This window comes from Macaca nemestrina, chromosome X (genome assembly GCF_043159975.1).
Source record: "Macaca nemestrina isolate mMacNem1 chromosome X, mMacNem.hap1, whole genome shotgun sequence".
Lineage (NCBI taxonomy): Eukaryota > Metazoa > Chordata > Mammalia > Primates > Cercopithecidae > Macaca > Macaca nemestrina.
In genome coordinates this window covers 147,578,384-147,601,816 of record NC_092145.1, presented here as the reverse complement: position 1 = coordinate 147,601,816, position 23,433 = coordinate 147,578,384, and the positions used below count along the sequence as shown (strand labels likewise).

Here is a 23,433-nt window from a genome sequence, read left to right as displayed (position 1 = left end):
TCTATGTGAAACCCAGTATCCTTGTGGACATTTCTGCAAGTTCCTGGGAACTCAAGTGCTCCAGGCCACTTCTGGCCCTACATTCTTGCTTCATCACAACTCCTATCTCCCCATCTATGGCTGATCTCTTATCTCTGCTTTTCTCATCCAACCCAGGCACTGTTTTCTTTTTTTTTTTTTTTTTTTTTTTCCTTCCAGGTCTTCTCACACACAGCTAATGTGTATATAGATGACTTCTCTGAAAGTTTGGAAAGATTAGAAAAAGGGATAATGTAATCATGTAAATTACTTAAAATTGAGGTAAAACATGCCATCTTCCTAAATATTTTAAGAGCTTCCCTGCACTGGGCAGTTTCTCTTGGGGGAATGGTTTCCACAAGCCCGACTTGGTTGCCATTTTGACCTGCCATTTTCTCCCTCTTCACCTTCTTCTGTTCTTTTCCAGCCCCGAATTTGCTGGTCAACTTTTATGTTACAAAATTTAGCTTTTTCTTTGTTTTTAAGTATTCTTATAGATAATGACTCATTTTTCTACCATATGAAAATGCTGATATTTGATCATCTTTGACCTACAAAAATAATACTTTCATTTTAATTAATCCAAGATTTTTCTAAACAATGACAGCTTTCTTTCTGAGTGACGGCTGCTAAAATAATAATATATCTGAAGATATATGTAGGATCATATATCTTATATCCATGCACATGCATAGAAAATATAGTAAAAAGAAAAAAAGGCCATTAGCCCTAGAGGAATGGAAAAGGATTTTCTTTCTTTTGCACGTTTCTTTATACTTTTCTATATTTTTCCACATTCTACAGTGAACATACACTGCTTTTTATTATCAGAAAAAGTGTTCCTGCTGGGCATAGTGGTTCACACCTGTAATCCCAGCACTTTGGGAGGCCAAGATGAACGGATCACCTGAGGTCAGGAGTTTGAGAACAGCCTAGCCAATGTGGTGAAACCTGTCTCTACTGAAAATACAAAAATTAGCTGGGTGTGGTGGCGGGGCACCTGTAATCCCAGCTCCTCGGGAGGCTGAGGCAGGAGAATTGCTTGAACTGGAAAGGTGGAGGTTGCAGTGAGCTGAGATTGCACCACTACACTCCAGCCTGGTGACAGAGTGATACTGTCTCAAGAAAAAAGATAAAAAAAGGAAAAGTGTTCCTTTTTAAAGTAGTGCCTGTACAACAATGACACCAATACAACTAAGATATTTGTAAGTTGAGCTCTTCCAGTAGACTTTCCACACTGTTTGATGGATGTAACAGAACTAGAGAAAAGTCAGTGTGGCAGGAATTGTCATAGCAGTGGGAAATCATCATATTTTTAAGAATGAACGTTTATTAATACGGACTTTGAATTTTAGTTTTAATGTTGTCTGATTTAAAATCTTAATGTTTTTCCTGATTATAAGAGCCATACATGTAGTTCTTAAGTTAGTTAAAACTGCACACATGTAAAAAGTCAAAATTGGATGTCCCTCCCCCGATAATTCCCATCTCCATAACTTAAGGTAAAGCCTTCCCCATAATATGAGTTGTGCAATGTATACTACATTACAATCTGGTTTGTTCACTTAAAATATATACCTTGGGTATCTTTCTCTGAAAGTATTTGTAGATTTATAAACACATTTTATTTTTCCTTTCTGCCAGCTCTAAAGGAACGCAAAAATATGGTGGGATAAGAAAACGCAGTCTTTCTCTCTCTGTTTCTTTCTCATCATACAATGTCATCAGCTGTATTGAACACAATCGAATTGGTGTTTTTTCTCAATCAGCCTAAAAGGCCTCTGACCTGTCCCTAGACACTTTGATGTGAATGTGAGTGGAAGAGGAGGATGAAATCTTGGGATATTGAACCCAGTTGCTTGGTTTCTGACATTTGCATTTTGCCTCATAAACACCTTGTATCACATGAACATATAAAACATGAATTTATGTCTATTTAAATATGGATTCTGTTCAGAGATACAAAGATCCAAGTTTAAAAAGATCAAGCAGGTAATTTCAAGAAAGTGCATTTTTATCTTGAGGCACCAGATGACTATGGCATTCAAAAAATGTGTTTAGGTTTTAGTGAAAACGTTTAGAGAAAGAAGATACAATTATTTCAAGTTTAAGGTAATTTGACCTTATTGAAGACATGGATGGTTTGTGGTCTTATGTAAAAATAACTTAAAATTTCCCCTAACTTTTGAACCAGTAATTCTACTGCATAGAAACTGGCCTAGGAAAATGCATTCAAGCTCATAACAAGCTTTGTACCCAAAGACAAGCATTGCAGCACTATTAATGACAATAAACAAATTAAAAATAGAAATACCGCAATCATCCAATAAAAGAGAGGTGTTCAGTATCATGGACAACCATACCTTAAACCATTACACAAACATTAAAAACAGCTATAAAGACCTGCAATAATTTGGGGAAATGTTTCTCCTTATTAGTAAGTGAGTGAAGCAGGATAAACAAGAATATGTGGACAGGGTGGTTCCAACAATGTAAAAAATATTTGTGAACCAGAGATGTAAAGGAAATATACCAGTCATTAAAGTGGCTGATTCTGAGTGGTGATTGTTTTCTTCTTTCTACTTTTCTATATGCCCAAACTTCCTGGTGAGCATGTATTTCTTTAATAACAATAAGTTTTTTAAAAACATTGTTAAAAACTGTTGGGCACGGTGGCTCACACCTGTAATCCTGGCACTTTTGGAGGCCAAGGTAAGCGCATTATTTGAGGTCAGAAGTTCAAGAACAGCCTGGCCAACATGGTAAAATCCTGTCTCTACTAAAAATACAAAAATTAGCTGGGTGTGGTGGCGCACATCTGCAATCCCAGCTACTTGGGAAGCTGAGGCACGAGAATCGCTTGAACCTGGGAGGCAGAGGTTGCAGTGAGCCGAGATCACACCATTGCACTCCAGCCTGGGTGACAGAGTAAGACTCTGTCTCAAAACAAACAAACAAACAAACACCGTTTTTAAAAACCAGAAGATACCCAAGCCTTGAGCACAGAATCCAAACATCCGATCCCAGTCATCAATTCTTTGTTTCGTGTTTGGGATACTTCTTAACCTCTATGCTTGTTTTCTCATCTTCTTATTAGGGTATGATAGAATCAGTTTGGCTGTTTGGTTTTTTAAATATCCAGGTTCTTTCCTCTTACATCTGGCTTTGAATTATGTCAAAGGTTGAATGAGGTGCTTTCCATGATTGGAAAAATACAAAACAGGGGTTGACGGTGCTGGTGCTGTAAGCTTGAGAATACAAAGAGATGGCACCGTAGGCATCAACACAATCCATAAACCCGGTAAAGCAAGCAAGAGAGATATCTACAGATATTAATAGATTATATTTACATTATTTTTCTCTCTCAATAATTTGTCTTACCCTTGAGTCTTTTTGAATAGTGGTACTGACTATGAACCAGACCTTTAAAGAAAAATGTTACAGTATGGTAATTATATGTTAGAGACACAATATTATTTGAATAGGCATCTCATCTCAATATTATCCAGACATATAATATTACCAGGACTCAAAGTATTTGAATGATGCAAATTTTCCTAACATTACTTATCACATTTAGTGTAGGCAAGTTGATTGTGGCCATATTGTCAGTTCCTATAGGTAAGTCAAATTGGACTGCTTTTTTATGTTCTTGGGCTTCTACGGCAATAGTATTTTCTGAACTCCAAAGTCTGCTCATGTGATAGCTTGAAACTATATTCACAGAATCTTTCATATTGCTTCCTATAAAAGGTGGAGTCTTATTCCTCTCCCATTGATTGTGGGCTGTAGTTAGTGACTCACTTCTAATAAATATAATGTGGCAGAAGCAACTGATGGTATGTGACTTCCTAAACTAGGACACAAAAGGCATTGTAGACTCCTCCTTGGTGTCTTTCTTAGATCATTCACTGTCAGAGAAGCCAGCTATCATATAGTGGGAACGGTTAAGCAGTTTCATGGAGAAGCCCCTATGGCAAGGAACAGAGGCCTCCTGCCAGCAATCACATAAGGGAACCATCTTGGAGGCAGATCCTCCAGCCTCAGTCAAACTTTCAGATGGCTGCAGTCCCACTGATGTCCTAACTACAACCTCATGAGAGACCCTGAGTCAGAATTACAAAGTTGCTCCCAAATTCCTAACCCACAGAAACTGTGAAATAATAATGCTGATTGTCCTGAACCCACCAAGTTTTAGGGTAATTTGTTAGTCAGCAACAGCTAGCACAGAACTTTATTGCTGGAAAACTGTATTGAAAGGTTTCATATTCTGATCTTGTAGTATCAACCAGATGACAAGAGTCTGGACTATATGGTAGGCACACAATGGGGAGGAAAACAGACACAGAATCTGCCTTCAGGTACTTTGCAATCAAATTCCACGAATGAACGAGAGGAGTGCTTGAAATTGAGGAAATTACTTAAGCTTGCTTAGCTTGCATTTTTGAAATGGAATAAACTTGGATTTTTGAAGTGGAGAATAATAAGCTTTGATTTTTGAAATGGAGAGTAAATGGAGTCTACTTCAAGAGTTGTTATGAGATTGTAAAATAATATTAAATAAAGTAGCTGGCACTGAGAGTTATTACTCCATAAACACTTGCTATTATCATTACAGAGGTGGATTTTCATCATTGGATTTTTTTCTGACCTCAAGCCAGAACCCCTGCCTAATGACAAAAATGTATAAGCATGGCACTTGTGTGAAAGGTGGCATTTTTCACTGATAGTTTTGAAAAATTAGATACTTTACTAGAAACAGCTCTCTATTGTTTTTCTCAAAACTATCTGTGTGAAAATCTTTTAGGGAAATTAAGGGGCCATGGTTTCAATTTGATTCGGTGCCTATCATAAGTTGCTTGTGAGCATGTATTTTCATTACTAATCATTTAGAATAATAAATAAGCTAAGCACCCACACTGATGTGCCAACATACTAAATGCCATCAGCTGTTTTGTTGAAAGGTAGAGTAATATTTCTTATGCTGGATCATGCATGTAATATTTTATTCCAAAGCTATCCTCAGAGCATTTAGATAAATAATTATCCATTATCACATCATTTAATTCAAAACTATGACTTCCCCCTTTCCCTAATTGAAGCATTTGCTTCAACTCCATCTCATCAGTTATGCTGAGTTCTTAAGTCATTGAGAAAAGGGGGCCTGACTCACATTTACTGTGTTTATCTTCTTTTGCTCTAGTATTCCAGGACTGATCAAGAGAAATGGCTCAGAATCTACAACTTGGATAGATGATCAGCAATTTTCAGAGTCCAAATCTAGAAAATTGATGTGAAGGTGAAATACTAGGTGACTATGGGAAAGATAGTTATTTCCAACCAGAGGCTGTTCTACTTCACTGACAGTTTTCTTATATGCATAATTGAGGCCTTGGATGACTGTGTTGTTATGGTAACCATCACTGTATATCACACTAAAATCTGGTGTTTAAATGTACTAGAAGCATGAAGCATACATTTTTCATATTTTTCCAAGTTCATTTTTCATGATTTCATATAGCAGTCCAACATGAAACATTTATTTGAGTTTAAAAAATCATAAGTATATATTCTCCCACTTTGAGATTTACTACCTTCTGTGACTGACTGCAATAGCAATTCACCTTGAAATGGATTTAATACATTTCAAACAATTAGACTTTCTTTCAAAGAAAGAAGATGGAGAGGGATTGTACTTGGTGGTCTTCTATGGGGCTAATGTGCAGCCCTTGCTCCCTGATATAATCAGAATTAGCCTTCAGATTCCAAATTATGGTGAGACAATGTGCAGGGCTTTCAAATGAGGTGTGACATTTTTGCTTCAATAAGGATAGACAAATGTCAACATTTGCATGCCACTCTGTTTAATTTATATGACAAAGTCAGGGGCTTCTTGACTTGGGTACTGGTTGCTCCTCCCTTCCTCTTTTTATAGCAGCTACTACCGGATGGGTTTGGCACACGGATGAGACACAGTGTTCTCATTATTGGAATTGCTGGGATTCAAATAATGGGGAGAAAGCTGTAGATTATAGTTAAATGCAGAACACTAATACGGATTTTTAAAAAATCGTTCAATAACCTAATTAGGCAACTACCAAGGATGTCCTGAAAATAATTTTGTGTGAAGTGTTTATATCAAGAGAAAGATTCATATCCATTTAACTGACACATTTAATTCACGTTATTCATCTTTCTCTAGGAAAAGATTATATAACTGGAAATATCATCACAAATGGAAATAGAACACAGAAAATCCTGATGTTGAATAAATTGCTGATCTAGTGTGAATTTTTGCAAACATTCCTTAGATAAAACTTAGTTTTTTTAATATTAATATTACAATACTCATTGCTGATACTAGAATATAATTTTAAGAATTTGTAAAGCTCAAAGATTTCGAGGTTTAAACCCGTTTTTTTCAATATGGAAAATAACTCACTGATTGCATCCTTTTCTTATTTTCATTTTTTAAATGAAAAGACTATTCCAATCAAGTGGACAACCTTGTTAGAATATATCTTGAGAGAAAAAAAAAAGATTTTCTTTTAATAACTGCAAAGTTTTAGGATTAAATTTATGACTTTTAGAAATGGAAACAAAAAAAAGATTAAACGAATTAAAATGTCCTTGAGCCAGAAAGTAAGATAGGATGGACAGGTGTATCAGTCTGTTTTCACACTGCTATATACTACCAAGACTGGGTAATACAAAGGAAAGAGTTTTAATTGACTCACAGTTTCACATGGCTGGGGAGGCCTTAGGAAACTCACAATCATGATGGAAGGCGAAGGGGAAGCAAGCACCTTCTTCACAAAGTGGCAGGAAGGAAAAGAGAGAGCGAAAGGGTAAGAACCCCTTATAAAACCATCAGATCTCCTGAGAACTCACTCACTATCGCGAAAACAACATGAGGAAAACTGCCCCCATGATCCAATCACCTCTCTCCCTTGACATACAGGGATTACAATTCGAGATGAGATTTGGGTGGGGATACAGAGCCAAACCATATCAACAGGTGAACGTCATCTAATTTATTTTGCTTCAACTCAAATACCACAAGCAAAACCCCAGTTATTCAGTGATCTCACTAAATAAATATCCCACACTTGAGGCCATAGGGAACGGAACTAGGCCAAAGCAATTTCCAGTCCATCCACTACTGAGGAAACTGCTGACTTGCAGTGAATTTCTGGAATGGGTGTGTGGTGTAGTCAGAGAAAATTGCCCTATGCCTAGAGAACTAGCATCTGACTTTCCTCACTAGGAGTCGCATCCATCACAGCTCCTGATCAAACAGGTTCTGCATTCCTGCTCAGCCTACGAAACCAGGGACTATGTTCTTGGTACAGAGCACCCAATCATGACGCCAAATTAGAGCAGATCACGGTCCACACTAGACTGTGTATATTAGAACATTTTAATCATAGCCAATAATTCTATTGGACATCACTGTTTTAGATGTAAAACAAGTGATAAAAACTAATCAAGATTAAAGGTATGTCTGTAGACAAATTTCTTGACATAACATACAAGCTGTGAGTGTTTCAAATTTTATGTCTTAGAAATGAAATAGAAACATGTTTTGGTGACTAAGAGAAAGTAAATAAGGAAATAAAGCCTGCATCTAAAATAGTAAAAACATAAAATTTAACCAAACTTTAAAACTGTATTCAGCAAAAATGTATAGCTCTTCCTCATACCAGACACCGTGCTAGGTGTGGATTCAAAAATAAAGAGACATAGATCCTAGCCTCGCAGTGTATTCTAAAGTTCAAAGAAAGTCAGGCGCAGTGGCTCACAGCTGTAATTCCGGCACTTCGGGAGGCTGAGGCGGGTGGATCACTTGATGCCAGGAGTTCAAGACCAGCCTGGCCAACATGGCGAAACCCTTGTCTCTACTAAAAGTACAAAAATTAGCCAGGTAAGGTGGCGGGCGCCTGTAATCACAGCTATTCAGGAGGCTGAGGCAGGAGAATCACTTGAGCCTGGGAGGCGGAGGTTGCCGTGAGCCAAGATTGCGCCACTCTACTCCAGCCTGGGCAACAGAGCAAGACTCTGTCTCCAAAAAAAAAAAAAAAAAAAGCAAGTGCAGAGTGATACAAATGAGTGATGCAAGCAATCAATACCAGAGAGACCTTCCCCCAGGTGCACAGAGGTTCTCTGGAACATCTGTGAGAACTCCTTCAGGAAAGGGCATTCATTTCCCCAGCTGGTGGCCTATTGCCACTGACTGCTCACAGCCATTGCCCTTCTTAGCAAGGGAGCAATCCAGCTCAAAGTTATGCCTCATCTCTGGGGGCAGCCCACATCTGGTGATTGGCTGATGTGGGATTATAAAGGCAGGGCCCCCTGTTGGAGGCGAGACAATTCTGAAGAGCCATCGCAGCTCCAGAGCTCGCCAGAGGCTATGGCCTCTGTTACAAATGCCTTGCAGTTGAACTCCACCCTAATTACAGGTGCTAGTCCCAGTGGGCTTCCTGCATGCAAATCCCCATCTCAGAGTGGTATTCACAACGTGGGGGAAATAAAAGTGGTCCAGGGTCTAATTACTAGTCTCAGGATCAAAAGTCTGACACGGTCAGCACACTATGGGTGGGACTGTCTTTGAAAGGTGCATTGATATTGGCCAAAAATGATACTGATAGGTAAAACGAGGATGTCAGTGTGTTCATTAATAATGAGAAATGTGAGCATCAGAAAGAGCAATATACTCTCCCTGTAGCCCACTATATGTAGAAAACCAAATTGTCATCACCAGCATGGAGTCAGAGTAAAGGCTCTCCCTAGATGACTTAAATGTGTGTTGGAAATAGGCCAAAACAGGAGAGAGGTCTTGATAGTGGCAGTGAAATGACTTTGAGGAGGAAGTTAAGTAGAAATTACTGTAACAGCCCAGGCAGCATATGGCGAGGGGCTGATTAGGGAAACGTCAGTGGAATGGGAAAGATGGAAACAGATATAAGACTCATCTAGGACTAATTGTGATAATGATGTAGACATAACCTGCTATTCAGAACACCTGAAAAACCAGTACTATTTTAAACTTCTCATTAAACGGTTTGAATGTATCAAAACTTAATAATTAAAAAAAATTATTACCATATTCATTGTCACTGTCAAATGCTTTATCAGATTTGGGAGTTCCAAATTTTGAGTTCCTCATGAAATTAAAATTTAGACTTGCAACTTTATTTTATTTTCCTTTTATGATAATTTGTCAGCGGGAATTGTGAAAAGTGGTTATAATATTCCCTGTTGTAGGTGGAAAATGGAAAAGGAGTTGATCATTATAGATGCAAAGCAAAATTTGGAAAGCAAGAATTAGCAAATGCTTCAATTTATTTTATTTTTTACAGTCGTTTATGACGGCTTTATTCATAATTGCCAAAATTGGTAGCAATCAAGATGTCCTTCAGTGGGTGAATAGATAAATTGATACATCCAGGCAATGAAATATTATTCAGTGCTAGTGAATACCTCAATTCAAAGCATCACATAAATATTAGTGTTAAATTGGGTAAGTAATAATTCAGATATAAAAATGTGATCTCTAAAAGCAAAAGTAGAAAAAAATCAAAATAAAACAGGAAAAAAATGTGATCTAGGGAAATTAGCTTATTAATAAACATTCATTAAGTGCCTACCAGGGATGTCTAAGGCACTGCACCAAGTCAAAAGAGAAAACAAAGGTTAATTACACCTGATTCCCAACTGCCAGGCACTTAACTAACACCCAGGAGTAATGAACTAGGAACCTCCCCTGAGACGGGCAACAAAATGTCCTATGAGTGACTAGCCCTAAACTACCTCTCTTATCTTCATCTTATATTTTTGGGCCTCAGAATAGCATGCTGGATTAGCCATGTTTTCATATTGCAATCTACCCAAACATAAAATGACGGCTTTCTCCTCTTCCCTACGATCTCGCAGAATTACCAGTAGACACAAGACAGTGGGCAGCCATTTAAGCAAAGAGAAAATTCAAAGTGAATAGTGATTAATGTCCAAAAGAGGGAGGTCATAGTAAAATCAGATTTGTGTTATTTACTAGGCCTAATTTTGCAAAGTTTTGGGCTTGGGGTTGCAAAGGAAACAGAGCTTTTAGAGATACAGCAAGTCCACAAAGAAAATCCAGCACTGGCTGGAAAAATATCAGCTGAAGTGCATAGGACAAGGCCCCCTTATCTCTGCAAGAGAGAAAGGGCTTTCTTGGGGGAAAATATCATATGGATGCTGGCTCTGTTGGCTTCATGTGACAGTGAGGAGGACAAGTCAAACCAGGTCACACCAAGCCAAGCACATTTCTCAGCATACCTGGGAATCACACTGCAAGTGACATACTGCCAATTTGACTGTTACTCCTCTGTACTGAAGTGAATAATAGACTTGAACTTGGAACTCCATGGAGCTGCATGTTCTTTGGGGCCCAGGAATTATTTCATTACAGAAAACCAGCTGGTTGCATATGCTATTTCAGAGAGAAGATGAACTGATAGGGTCACTCCCAGAGAAAGGATGGAGTGAGGCTGTGAATCCCAGAAAATGAGGTCTTTGCAAAAAAAAAAAACCTCCACTTTCTGAGGGCAATGCTGAACTCAACAGAATTTTCTGTTTGAAGCAACTGCATCTCTTGCTTTTGGTGTTTTTTTTTTTTTTTAATTGTATTATTGCTTATCGCAGACCTTTTCGGTTGAATTCGAGGTTTTCTGGTTTCAGCCGGTTCTGCAGTTAAATTTTGGAATATGCTCTCTGCTGCCTTCTCCCACCTCCATCTGCATGTGAAGAATAGTACCCACAGATAAGCCAACAGTATTCCAATTAGAGGGCAAGATCATCCAATTCCTTGCTACTCAAAGTGTGGTCTTGGACCAGCGGTATCAGCATCATCTGGAAGTTTGTGGAAAATGCACAGTTTCATGCCATACCCCGTGCCTGCTGAATCAGAATCTGCATTTTAACAAGATCCCCAGGTGATTTATGTGCATGTGGAAGTCTGAAAGCAATGGTCTGACTCAGTGATTCTTACAGCTGAACATTCACCAGGATCACCTGAGGGGGTGACTTGTATACCGTATAGATTAGGGAGGGGGTGCACCTCCGAAGTTTCTCACTGAATACATCTGAGATGTGGCCCGAGAATTTGCAATTCCAACACGTTCTCAGGTGATGCTGACGCCACTGGACTGGGGATTCCATTCTGAGAGGCACTCATTTTATTCATTCTCCACTTACTGAGGACCCAAATACTCCGGAGTTCAGATTCCAGCTGTGTGACATCAGGCATTATCCTGACCTCTCTGAGTCCACAATTCTTTCTGTATCACATGCAGATAATACCAGCCTTGCTGGATGTTGTGAGAATTCCAGGAGGTTTTGAAAAGCCAAGCGCCTCACCCATGCCTGGCCACAGAATGTGCTCTTCAAAGCATGGGCCACAGACTAGCAGCATCAGCATCCTCTGGCAGCTGTGAGCAGCGTGTGATAAATGCTGATTCTTGGGCCTCACCCAAGTCCGGTGGTATCAGAATCTGCCTTTTCACAAGACCCCCAGGTGAGAATGATGTGCATTAAACGCTGAGAAGAGAAGATCTATAAACTCATGGTCCCCATTTCCCAGTTCCAGCTCAGGATATTGACGCTTAGGAAACGGAGGTTTCTCACCTCAGAGCAGGAATTACAAGCTGGAGCCCCTAAATCCCGCCTCAGTGTGCTCACTTTCTCAAATTCCAGCCATGGAATGAGGACTGGAGCCCCCAGTTCAGACCTGGACACTCACCACGATCTACCCACAGGTTTGCAGAGTACAGTGAGGCAATAAAGGCATGAGACGTGCGTTCAGATGAGCTTCCCTCCTAGCCCAGAGTACACTAAGACGCAGATTCAGCCAGAGAGGAGGGAAGGTATTTCTAGACCTTGGGATTTGCTTATTTGACTTTTTGATCGCAGTTGTTTTTTCGTTTTTTTGTTTGTTGTTTTTGATATTTACAAGGAGGCTCTACTTGAAAACTTGTGGGCAGGAGAGGAGTGAGAAAGAGAAGGGATGGAAGCAGAGGCCCCACAGGATCTCAAGATTCTAACATAGAAAGAACGGAGACTCTCTGGGCTGCCAAGGAGAATGACTCGTTCACAGGGAGAGCTGGTTTCTGTCCGAACAAATGGCGCGGCTGAGTTCCCACCACAGAAGTCAGCCCCCTCAATGTTCTGGTGTGTGATTCTTTGGGAACAAAGTACTGTTTGAGAGGCATTACCATTGGTAGCTATTTTATTGTACAAACCAAATAAAAATGAATCTGTCCTGAACAGTCTAATGAACAAAAACGACACAGAAGTGACTTCAGCAGGGGTGGGGAGGCAGCACTGCTTTTTGCATATTTATGAATAATGACAGCTGAAAAACGATCTGACAGGAAATAGAAATAACATGATTTATTTCATGATGAATAAAATTCTGGAACATTTTGGAGACTATCACCAGCACTGCCCCCCGCCCCCCAGACAACCCTGCCAATGAAGTGGCCCTTAACTTTACGGTGAATTTTGTCATTGAACTTTCTCTTGGACACCTTTTGCGCTGTGATAGAAGGAGTTTGCTCTCATTTTGTTAAACATCTTGGGCCAGGATCACTTTCTTTTCTTGAGGCTGAAGAAGGCTGAACAAACATAAACAAGCCATCACCCCAAATACCCTAGCTACCAGATTTATAGTGGAAATCAATACAGTGGTATTCACTTTATAGCTGGAAGAAGTTCAGAGATGGAAAGTAATTTATCCAAGGTCATAGCCAGTCCACGCTTGGGCTAGGCTTAAAATTTAGATCCCCTGTCTGCAGCCTCTTGATATATAAAACATAAACATAAAAATGATGACTTCCAAGCAAAAGCCAGCTTTTAAACTTTTGAGTCTTGATGTTGATACTTAGCTTTTTTTTTTTTTTTTTCCTTCCCTATTCCTTAAGCACTGACATCTCCTGAATACAGCACGAGGGTGATGTCCGGGAAAGCAGAAGCAACTCTGGGGAAAACAGATTTCAGCTAGCCCTTAATCAAAAGCCCACTTCTGAAAATTTGGCCTCCATTTTGAGACTGAGCAGAGCCCCTTTGGATTAACCCACTGTTCAACTCCTTTAACGAATAAGAACTCTGAGAAATTTGCATCCTACCTCCCCAGTTCCCAAATACAGTTCAAAATTCAAAAAGATGGAAAAATCAGGCAGTGGTTGCCTCTAAAGGGGAGTGGGGCTGTGATTTTTTTTTTGCTGGGAAGGAAGGGACAAGAGGAAACTTTTTGGAGTGAAGGTAACGACTCATTTTCACAGAGGTCTGAGTTAGGTGGTGGGGTATGTATGCATTTGTCAAAACACATTGAACGGTATGTTTAAGATTTGTGTCTTTCATTATATGTTAATTTTCCCTAAAATAAAATCCTGCATAATAAAACAGACACCCTAAGAAAATATTTGGGACAGTAATAAGGTTAAAAGCTAAAAGTGCTAAAGTGGCATTTTTATCAGCTCCTGTCATTATCTTCACCAACCACAAAATATAAAAGTTTTTTGACCATCTCTGTAGGAGGGAAGTGGGTAGAAGTTCTCAGAAGCCAAAGCCTGTATCTAAAGTAGAGAGTGTGTGTTCTGGGGCCATTGTCTTTCTGCTGGCATTGCCAGGAAACCAGATCTTTGCCCCTGGAGGGAGCAGGCTTCCTTTGCCAGTCAATTCTTAGGTAAAAATAGTTGCTGGGGTAGGGACATGTGTGGAGGGAGCGGCGGGGCTGTAGGCTTGAAGGAACTGTGCAGTGAATTCCCTGGAAGGGCCCCACGCAGAGTGCTGGGAACTTGGCATCTAAGGTTCTCTGATGTCTTCTCCTGCTCGAGCATAAGATCAAGTAGGCCATTACGGTTTTGGAAAAAATTATAAAAGCATGTGAGTAAAGAAGAAATGTTATTACAATCAAATTGTTTGAGGCCAGGCACACTCATGCCTGTAATCCCAGCACTTCGGGAGACCGAGGGGGGCAGATCATTTGAGGCCAGGAGTTCGAGACCAGCCTGGCCAACATGGTGAAACCCCATCTCTACTAAAAATACAAAAATTAGCCAGGCATAGTGGCACACACCTGGAGTCCTAACTACTCAGGAAGCTGAGGCGGGAGAACTGCTTGAACCCGGAAGGCAGAGGTTGAAGTGAGCCGAGACGGCGCCACTGCACTCCAGCCTGGGTGACAGAGTGAGACTCTGCCTAAAAAAAACAAAATTAATTAATTAAAACAAAAAATGGTTTGAGAGTCTTCTTTACCCTTCTATTTCTACTTTGATGAGATCAGGCACATTCAGGGTGGTATGGCTGTAGTCTGTTGCCACTTTGAATATTATTCCGTTCCCCAATTTACCAACGCCATTTGCTTATTTTGTTATATTTTCATGAAATATTTCAAGCATAGAAAACACACAGAATAACATACTAGAGTGAAACCACCTTTGCAAAAATTGTAACGGAGGAAATTATGACAGTGAAAGAGATCAGACCTAACCTCCTCCATTTTGCTTCTAACCTTTAAGCTGTCCTCGTTCATTCCTGGACATAGGCTGAACTAAATTTGGGAAGGAATTCAGTTCATGGTTTGACTCTGGAACAAAACCGATAATAGCCCTTTCCCAGAAAGACCCCCTTCTTGCCTAGAGACCAGTCTGCCTTTGCAGGACTAACAAATTAGCTACAAGATTAGAAACTACAGTTTAAGGGTCATGCAGCCCCTGGCTCCAAGAGTCTGAACCTCCCCAAATTGCTCCCAGGAATAATATCACTATTAGAAAACCTAAGATCAGCGCTTGAGATATTTTGCAGACCCTGTACTCCATGGATCAGCTGACACCACCCAGACCAGATATCTGGCTCAACCATTTCTGCCATCCCACCCAGGAACAGAAGACATCAATAAAACCTCACTTCGACCCCCTGTTATTCCATCTCTTACCCCACCAATCAGCAACTCCCCACTTCCCAAGACCCTACCTGCCAAATAGCTTCACAAACTCCGATCCTGGAATGCTCAGGGAGACTGATTTGAGTACTAATAAAACTCTAGTCTCCTGCACAGCCGGCTCTGTGTGAATTACTCTTTCTCCACTGCAATTCACCCGTCTTGATAAATTGACTCTGTCTAGGCAGCAGGCAAGGTGAAGGAACCTGCTGGGCAGTTACAAGAGTAGCACATCCCTGAGCCAGTCTTGTCAGGTCACTTTTTTCCAAGAGTGAAAATGTGTTTGAACTAGTGATTAGTAATTACAGACTAGTAATCAAACAGTTCAAACGAATCAGAGTTGTCCTTCTACTAACATTTATGCTTTTGACATTTTCCCCTCACCTATATGTTACGCATACTTGGAAACAGGCATTTGGACATGGTAATTGGTCATTGGATACTACTCCTATGTTTGTAAATAGGTGCATATGAGTGACTCTGTTCTCAGCTTTTTTGCTTTAGAATTTATACAGTCAGATTTTTTTACTTAAGAGAGTTGTTACTAAAATAAGTGAGGACCGGGCATGGTGGCACATACCTATAATCCCAACACTTTGGGAGGCCGAGGCAGGTAGATCACTTGAGCCCAGGAGTACAAGATCAGCCTTGGCAACATGGCATAAACCCATCTCTACAAAAAATACAAAAATTAGCCAGGGGCGGTGGTGTGGTGCCTGTAGTCCCAGCTACTTGGGAGGCTGAGGTGGGAGGCGGAGGTTGCAGTGAGCCAAGTTTGTGCCACTGCGCTCCAGCCTGGGCAATAGAGCCAGACCTTGTCTCGAAAATAAAATAAAGTGAGGAATATCTGCTTTCCCACCTCTACAAATTCTACAATTTGGTTACTTTATATTTGTATTCTTTCTAATACTATCGGCAATTTCAAAAATGTTAAAATGGAAATCTTTATAATGAAAGTCAGCAATTCTCAAACATTTTGGCCTCAGGAATCATTTACGGTCTTAAGAATCACGGAGGATGGCAAAGAGTTTGTGTTTATGTGGATTATATCAATTGGTGCTCACTGTATTAGAAATTAAAACAGAAAAAAATTTAAATATTTATTACTTAAAAATCACAATAATTAACCTAATGTGTGTCAATATAAAAATGTGTTTTATGAAAATAACTATTTTCTAGATTAAAAAATAAATGTATTGAGAAGAATGGCATTGTCTTACCTTTTGCTGTCTCTTCAGTGCCTGCCTAAATAGAAGCAGTTGGATTCTCATATTTGCTTCTGCAGGGGCCAAAGGAAAACTTCCACTTCACTTTCTGATGGTTCACTGAAAATCAACCGACAAAAGGTAGATTAATAGGAGAAAAGGCATACAAACTTATCAATGTGCACATGGGAGTCATACAAAACATGAAAACTCAAAGAAAGGGCTAGATGGGTGATGCTTTAATACCATCTTGAGGTTACAGAAAGGAAGGAGGCTTGGAGCACAGCAAGAGTGGTTGTGGAGGGGAGAGAAAAGGAGAGGCTTGGCTAGCAAAGGCAGTCCTGTTATGCAGATGAAACCTCACAGGTAGCAGCTCTCAGAAAAAAATGTTTCTGTCAGGCCCCCAAAGCTGTCAGACTCCCAGTCTCTCTAGCCAATCCTTCCTAGATCTGGACAAGGGGCATGGGGGTAGAGAAAGCCTGGCTGTGTATTTCACCAATGCAGATTTTTCTCCACAGATGCAAATCTCCCCTCACAAAAAGGAACTTTTTAGCTATCTGCGTGTTTCCAGTCCCTCTGAATAGCCACCTTGAAATATATCAAAGAAACATATTTTGGGGACAGGTGCGATAGCTCACGCCTGTAATCCCGGCATTTTGGGAAGCTGAGGCCAGTGGATCACCAGAGGTTAGGAGTTCAAGACCGGCCTGACCAACATGGTGAAACCCCATCTCTACTAAAAACGCAAAAATTAGCCAGGTGCGGTGGTGTGTGCCCGTAGTCCCAGCTACTCGGGAGGCTGAGGCATAAGAATTGCTTGAACCTGGGAGGTGGAGGTTGCAGTGGGTCAAGATGGTGCCACTGCACTCCAGCCCGGGAAACAGAGTGAGATCCTGTTTCAGAAAGAAAGAAAGAGAGAGAGAGAGAGAGAGAGAGAGAGAGAGAGAAAGAAAAGAAAAGAAAGAAAAAGAAAGAAAGAAAGAAAGAAAGAAAGAAAGAAAGAAAGAAAGAAAGAAAGAAAGAAAGAAAGAAAGAAAGAAAAGAAAAGAAAAGAAAGAAAGAAAGAAAGAAAGAAAGGAAGGAAGGAAGGAAGGAAGGAAGGAAGGAAGGAAGGAAGGAAGGAAGGAAGGAAAGAAAGAAAAGAAAAGAAAGAAAGGAGAAGAAAGAAAGGAGAAGAAAGGAAGGAAAGAAAAAGAAAAGAAAGGAAAGAAAGGAAAGGAAAGAAAGAAAGGGTATTTTGAGTGAAATATTTTTGTTTCCTTTACTTCTGTATTCAATATATTGTGAAACATTATTTTGGTTGAGAAATATGAATATGGAGAAAATCCAGCCTCAAACAAATACGTATTTAGAAATGAGGAGAGTATCTTGATAGCCTTTTTAGATAGCCGTGGATACTCATCTTTGATACTATGCCAAATCACAAGTGATGGTTTCCTAAAAAAAAGATGCATTGTGAGATTTGAAACCATACTGTTGTACTTTTCCTAATCTGTTACATTAAAACCCACTGGCATATCTTGCATTTTGAACGTATCCTTTACCCATGCACAATTTTCTAACATCATGTTGGTTGTTAGGAATATATTGATTTGTTGAGCTGTGCAGATTTTCCTCATACAATATTTTAACATCACACTCATTAATACTACAGATCTCATCAGAGAAGTCTTTAAGTGTTGTAAAGCTATCAAGCTCCTGGGGGCAGATTCAAGCTTTCTTAAATTTTAATTGTCACTTGAAAACTCATTGTATTATTTGCATCAAATACTGTCAATCGTTTTCCTTAAAGTGACAGACTTGTATCATTCATTTTGAGAAAATGTCTGCCTAGCCCCCAAATCTGAATAATGACTAGTTGTCAGTTGTCCTTTCAAGTTAAAATAGTGTTACATGAAAACAGCAGCTAGTTTAGTTGGCAACTCATACAGTGGCACCTCACCTCAACCACCAGTCACTGAGGGCTTGTCCTTGAGACAATATATGAAGCTTGGTATGCAATTGAAATGATTCGGATGTACTTCTTGTTCTGTCACACAGAATTTAAAACTGTGTGCTCCGAAATTTAGTAAGAGTAATAACTTTGACTGGCATTTGTTTTGTCCTTCAAGTGTATAATGGTGAAGAACATCTTGGCTCACGCTCAGGTGCTAGCAGTTTTACTGTCCATTCCCTGGCAACATTAGTGCAAAATATCAACCCAGTGAAAAAGACAAATACCATCTTCGAGATACTATGAGAATAGTTTCAACTTCATGAAACACCTAAAAAGTTCTCACAGACCCTCAGGTGTCTGAGGACCACTCTTCGAGGTCTACTGATCTAAATCTCTCAACAATAGTTTTTCTTCTTTAGGTAAGTTTAGTGTCATATTTTTATCATGTTTAGCATTATATATGAATTTAGCATTCTTTCTTTCTGGAATTATATGTATGTATACACTGTAAGGCGCTGGCAATACAAAATAAAAAACAAAGCCAAAACAAAGCCCTTGCCCTCATGGAATTTCCATTCTACTGGGTGAGATCAACTATAATCCAGTAATCAGATAACTGTAAATGTATAATTGTGATAAGTGCTATGACTGTCTTGATAGAAGCAATTAATCTGTGGGTAGGAGGTTAAGATACAATGCTTCTGAGGACACCATGTTTGCCTTAAAACATCAAGGATTGTTGGGTGTTAGCAGGTGAAGAAGGTGGTGGTAGAGAGTGCTCCAAGTAGAGGGACCAGCCTGTACAAAGATCCTGAGGTCCGAGGGAGCTTGGCATGTTCAAGAATGGGAAACACCTCTGAAAGGGGGAGACGATGGCAGGCAATAATTCCAGAGTGGAAAGTATAGACCACATTACACAGTTGTCTCTGCTAACATTGAGTGCTTTTATGCAGAGGTGCCATCAAAGCATTTCTACAAGGGGTGGATTAATCAGATTGGTAGTATGAAAGGATCACCTGGACAGCAGTGTTGAGAATCATTAAATGATGTTGTGGGGGGCAGGTGGGCAGAAGAATGCCGGGGACCACTTAGGAGGAGGCTGTGGTAGTAACTTAGTAGAGAGAGCAAAGACAGTGGAAGAATTGTGTTAGGGAGCTGCCATGGTCAGGAAGTGATATGGACTCAATGAAAGGGTGGGCGTGAGTAGGAAAGAAAATGGTTTCACAGATAATACAGTGGTTCCTTGTTTGCCCAGTTGGATAGGTAGTGGTGCCCTGGGGTAGCCATTTCTCATTAAACTCAGACTATCTGGCAACAAGACTAAAAGGAAGGGAAAACAAAGGAAAGGGAAGGGGAGAAGAGGAGAGGAGATGAGATGGAAGGGGAGGGGAGGGGAAGAAAGGAGAGGTGAGGGGAGGAGAGGAGAGGAGAGGAGAGGAAAGGAGAGGAGAGGAAAGGAGGCTAGGGGAGGGGAGGTTAAGGGAGGGGAAGGGAGAAAGAAAACACATTAACACCCAAGGCCAGGGATTGAGGATAGTATCAAATTATTAGGAGAGGAATTTGAATTTATTAAATTCGTTTTATTAATTGTAGCCTAAAAAGATTTTTTTCAAGGAATTACTTAGACATTCTAAAAACATTAATTTCAGTTTGCGTTTTGTAAAACATGTCTACTCTTAGCAGTGTAAGAGTCTGTTTTGGTGTTCGATCTCCCCTACAGAAGATGAGTTGTTCAGGACACATTCAATAAAGGACAGGACTTTCAAACATCCAAAGGATGAGCTGATGCCCCCTCCACAGGGCAGTCTGCACTTCCTGAGCAGCCCCCTTGTGCCAGGCTCTCTTAGATGTATCCACAGGTGCAATTACGGTGAAGGTTTATGACAGCACAATGTGGTAGGTATTGTCACTGCTACCATTTTACAGATGAGGAGCTCAGAAATGTTGATGTTTGCCAGTGATCACACCACTCTCAAGCATCAATACCAGGATTGAAACCCTTTTCTTTCTTAAAGCAGCTGAATGATATTTCTAATGCAGAGGTCTCAGGTTCAGAGGGGCTCATGGAACTCTTTGAGATCCTACTAAAAACAACTAACCTTCTCAGTAAAGTTCACATTTGCACATGCACAAAATTGACACCCAATCTCTAGAGACTTTATGCTCTCTTGCAACTAATCCAGAGATTGTCCAAGAGCATTTGAAATCCAAGGTTAAGGAAGGTCTATTCTAGGGCCTTTTAGAAGCTATCACTGGCATTGTGTTCAAGTCTGGTCAACGTAAATTTTTAAATACTAATAGAATAAAAGCCAACCACCTTAGATTTACAGACTGCAAGTTGGTTACTCTCCGTAGAATTACCATATAACCCAGCAATTCCACTTCTAGATATATAAACAAAAGAATTAAAAATAGGTATTCAACCAAAAACTTGTACACGCATGTTCATAGCAGTATTATTCATAACAGCCAAAAGGTGAAAACAACCCAAATATCCATTAACTGATGAATGAATAAACACATGTGTGGTATACCCATACAATGGAATATTATTTGGCAATATAAAGGAATGAAGTCCTGAGCTGTGCTACAACGTGGATGAACACTAAAATCATGCTGAGTAAAAGAAGCAAGAAATAAAAGGCCATATTGAAAGGACACAAAGATAGATGTGTACCCGCCCCCCACCCGCTACACCCTTGTTCTGCTCTCTAATCTTTGCACATACCAGAGATTTCGTAAGTTCTGTGAGTACCTGGTTTTCTGCACGTACCAGAGATTTTGTTTTGCACATACCAGAGATTTTGTAAGTTCTGAGGCAAGGTCACAAGACGTGTTTAAGTAAGATAAACTCTTGCTGCCATAAACCTGCTCTCCCGCCTCAAAGTTTGAACCAAAATATCAGAAATGGCGGGAACCAATCATAGTTAGCCAAATCGCCTTGTTCAAACACTAGCCAATCATATATCTGATTTGTATAATAACTCTATGCCCACTTTTCTTAGACTATATAACACTGCTCGGAGCTCAGTGGGGGAGCTCTCCTGCCCGTCTCGTTTCACGAGCGAGGGAGAGTTCCAGGTTCGAACCTGTAATAAAGATCCTTGCTGCTTAGCTTTGACTCTGGACTCTGGTGGTCTTCTTCGGGGAATAAACGGTCTGGGCATAACAAATGGGGGCTCGTCCGGGATTTCCCCCAAGCCCACCAGACCCCCAAGTCAATGGATCTTAATCTGTAGGTAAGCCGGTTTTGTCACTGTCTCTGTCTTTGTCTCTGTCTGTCTCCCTGAAATTTCGCGAAATCCGTAATCTGTAATCTGTATTGGTCTGTTTTATAAGTGGCATGGTCTTGGCGGACGCGCTAAAAGACAGCCACTCGGGACTGGTGTGAGACGTCCCCCAGTGCCCATCTGGGGGCCTCCATCCTTGGTTGCCCCGTCTGACTCAGGTCGGAAGTCCGACACGTGCTCGCGAAGGCTCATCGTTTCTCACTGTCTGTCCGTTATTGTTAAGTGTTAAGTGTAAGTCCAAAACGAAACATAAAACCTTTTCTTCCCCTTCCAGGACCGGACCTGTCGGATACTCCCCTCTGCTTCACACTCATTTTCATCCCTCCTTCTCTTTGTAGGAGCAGTCCAAAGATGGGCAACAACCAGAGCACGCCGCTCTCACTCCTTGTTACCAATTTTAAGGATGTGAAGGCTCGGGGGCGTAACTTAAGCGTAGAACTAAAGAAAGGAAAGCTAGGGCCGGGCGCGGTGGCTCAAGCCTGTAATCCCAGCACTTTGGGAGGCCGAGGCGGGCGGATCACAAGGTCAGGAGATCGAGACCACAGTGAAACCCCGTCTCTACTAAAAATACAAAAAATTAGCCGGGCGCGGTGGCGGGCGCCTGTAGTCCCAGCTACTCAGGAGGCTGAGGCAGGAGAATGGCGGGAACCCGGGAGGCGGAGCTTGCAGTGAGCCGAGATCGCGCCACTGCACTCCAGCCTGGGCAACAGCGTGAGACTCCGTCTCAAAAAAAAAAAAAAAAAAAAAAAAGAAAGGAAAGCTAGTTACTTTCTGCCGTTCGGAGTGGCCCTCTTTCGGCGTAGGGTGGCCCTCCGAAGGAACTTTCTGTCTCTCTATTATTACTAAGGTAAAAACTAAGATTTTCCTGCCAGGGCAGTCAGGACATCCTGATCAAATTCCTTATATTCTAGTGTGGCAAAATCTTGTGGAAGACCCACCGCCCTGGATAACTCCATTCATCCTTGAGCCTTGCAAGGTCCTAGTAATGTGACCTACAAGACAAAGGACTCCCTCTGCTCCCTCGGCCCCTGTGCTGCCAGACAGCCAGGACCCCCTAACGTTAGAACCCACACTTCCCCCACCATATCCGCATCTTATCCCGTAGGACCCAGTCCCCCAGGGTGGTGCTTCTGTAGAGGGAAACCGAGAAGCGGAAGCAGCCGAGAGCGAAAGTAACCCGGGGGGGCCGGCCGGCCGAACGCGAGGCCGCGTACTGCGGGACCAAGCTTCCCGACTCCCTGACTCCACCGTAGCCCTGCCTCTCAGAGAAATAGGATCGCTCGATGATACCGGGCTCTCCCGTCTCATGTATTGGCCTTTTTCCACTAGTGATTTATACAATTGGAAGTCCCAAAATGCTCGGTTCTCCGATAATCCCAAAGATCTAACCTCGTTGTTAGACAGTGTCATGTTTACTCACCAGCCAACCTGGGATGACTGTCAACAGCTCCTCCGAATCCTGTTCACAATGGAGGAGCGGGAAAGAATCCAAGTTGAGGCCAGAAAGCTGGTTCCAGGAGATGACGGCCAGCCAACTGCAAATCCTGACCTCATTAACGCGGCTTTTCCTTTGACCTGGCCCAGATGGGACTACAACACGGCAGAAGGTAGGGGACGACTGCTCATTTATCGCCAGACTCTAATGGCGGGTCTCCGGGCTGCAGCTCGCAAGCCCACCAATTTGGCTAAAGTATATTCTGTGTTACAAGGTAAGACAGAAAGCCCCACTGTGTATTTAGAGAGATTAATGGAAGCTTTCAGACAGTATACCCCTATGGACCCGGAAGCACGGGAAAATCAGGCTGCGGTAGTAATGTCCTTTGTAAACCAGGCAGCATCAGATATTAGAAGAAAACTCCAGAAATTAGAAGGTTTAGAGGGAAAGCAGATTCCTCCTTCAGATGGCCCAGCGAGTTTATAATAATAGGGATACTCCAGAAGAAAAACAGTTCAAGGCAACCAAAGAAATGACCAAAGTTTTAGTAGCAGCTTTCCCCCAGGCAG

General features: G+C 41.1%; 1 long non-coding RNA gene across 1 annotated transcript in view; it reads right to left on the bottom strand.

Moving 5' to 3' along the window:
- Nucleotides 1-16,329, bottom strand: part of LOC105478133 (uncharacterized) — a 50,560-nt gene extending 34,231 nt beyond the window's left edge. Inside the window, exons 1-2 of the long non-coding RNA XR_985173.3 lie at nucleotides 16,219-16,329; nucleotides 10,704-10,793 (exon numbers count right to left, since the gene is read on the bottom strand). This is a non-coding gene — a long non-coding RNA (uncharacterized lncRNA). The remainder of the gene's footprint in view (nucleotides 1-10,703; nucleotides 10,794-16,218) is intronic.
- Nucleotides 16,330-23,433: the final 7,104 nt, after the last annotated feature.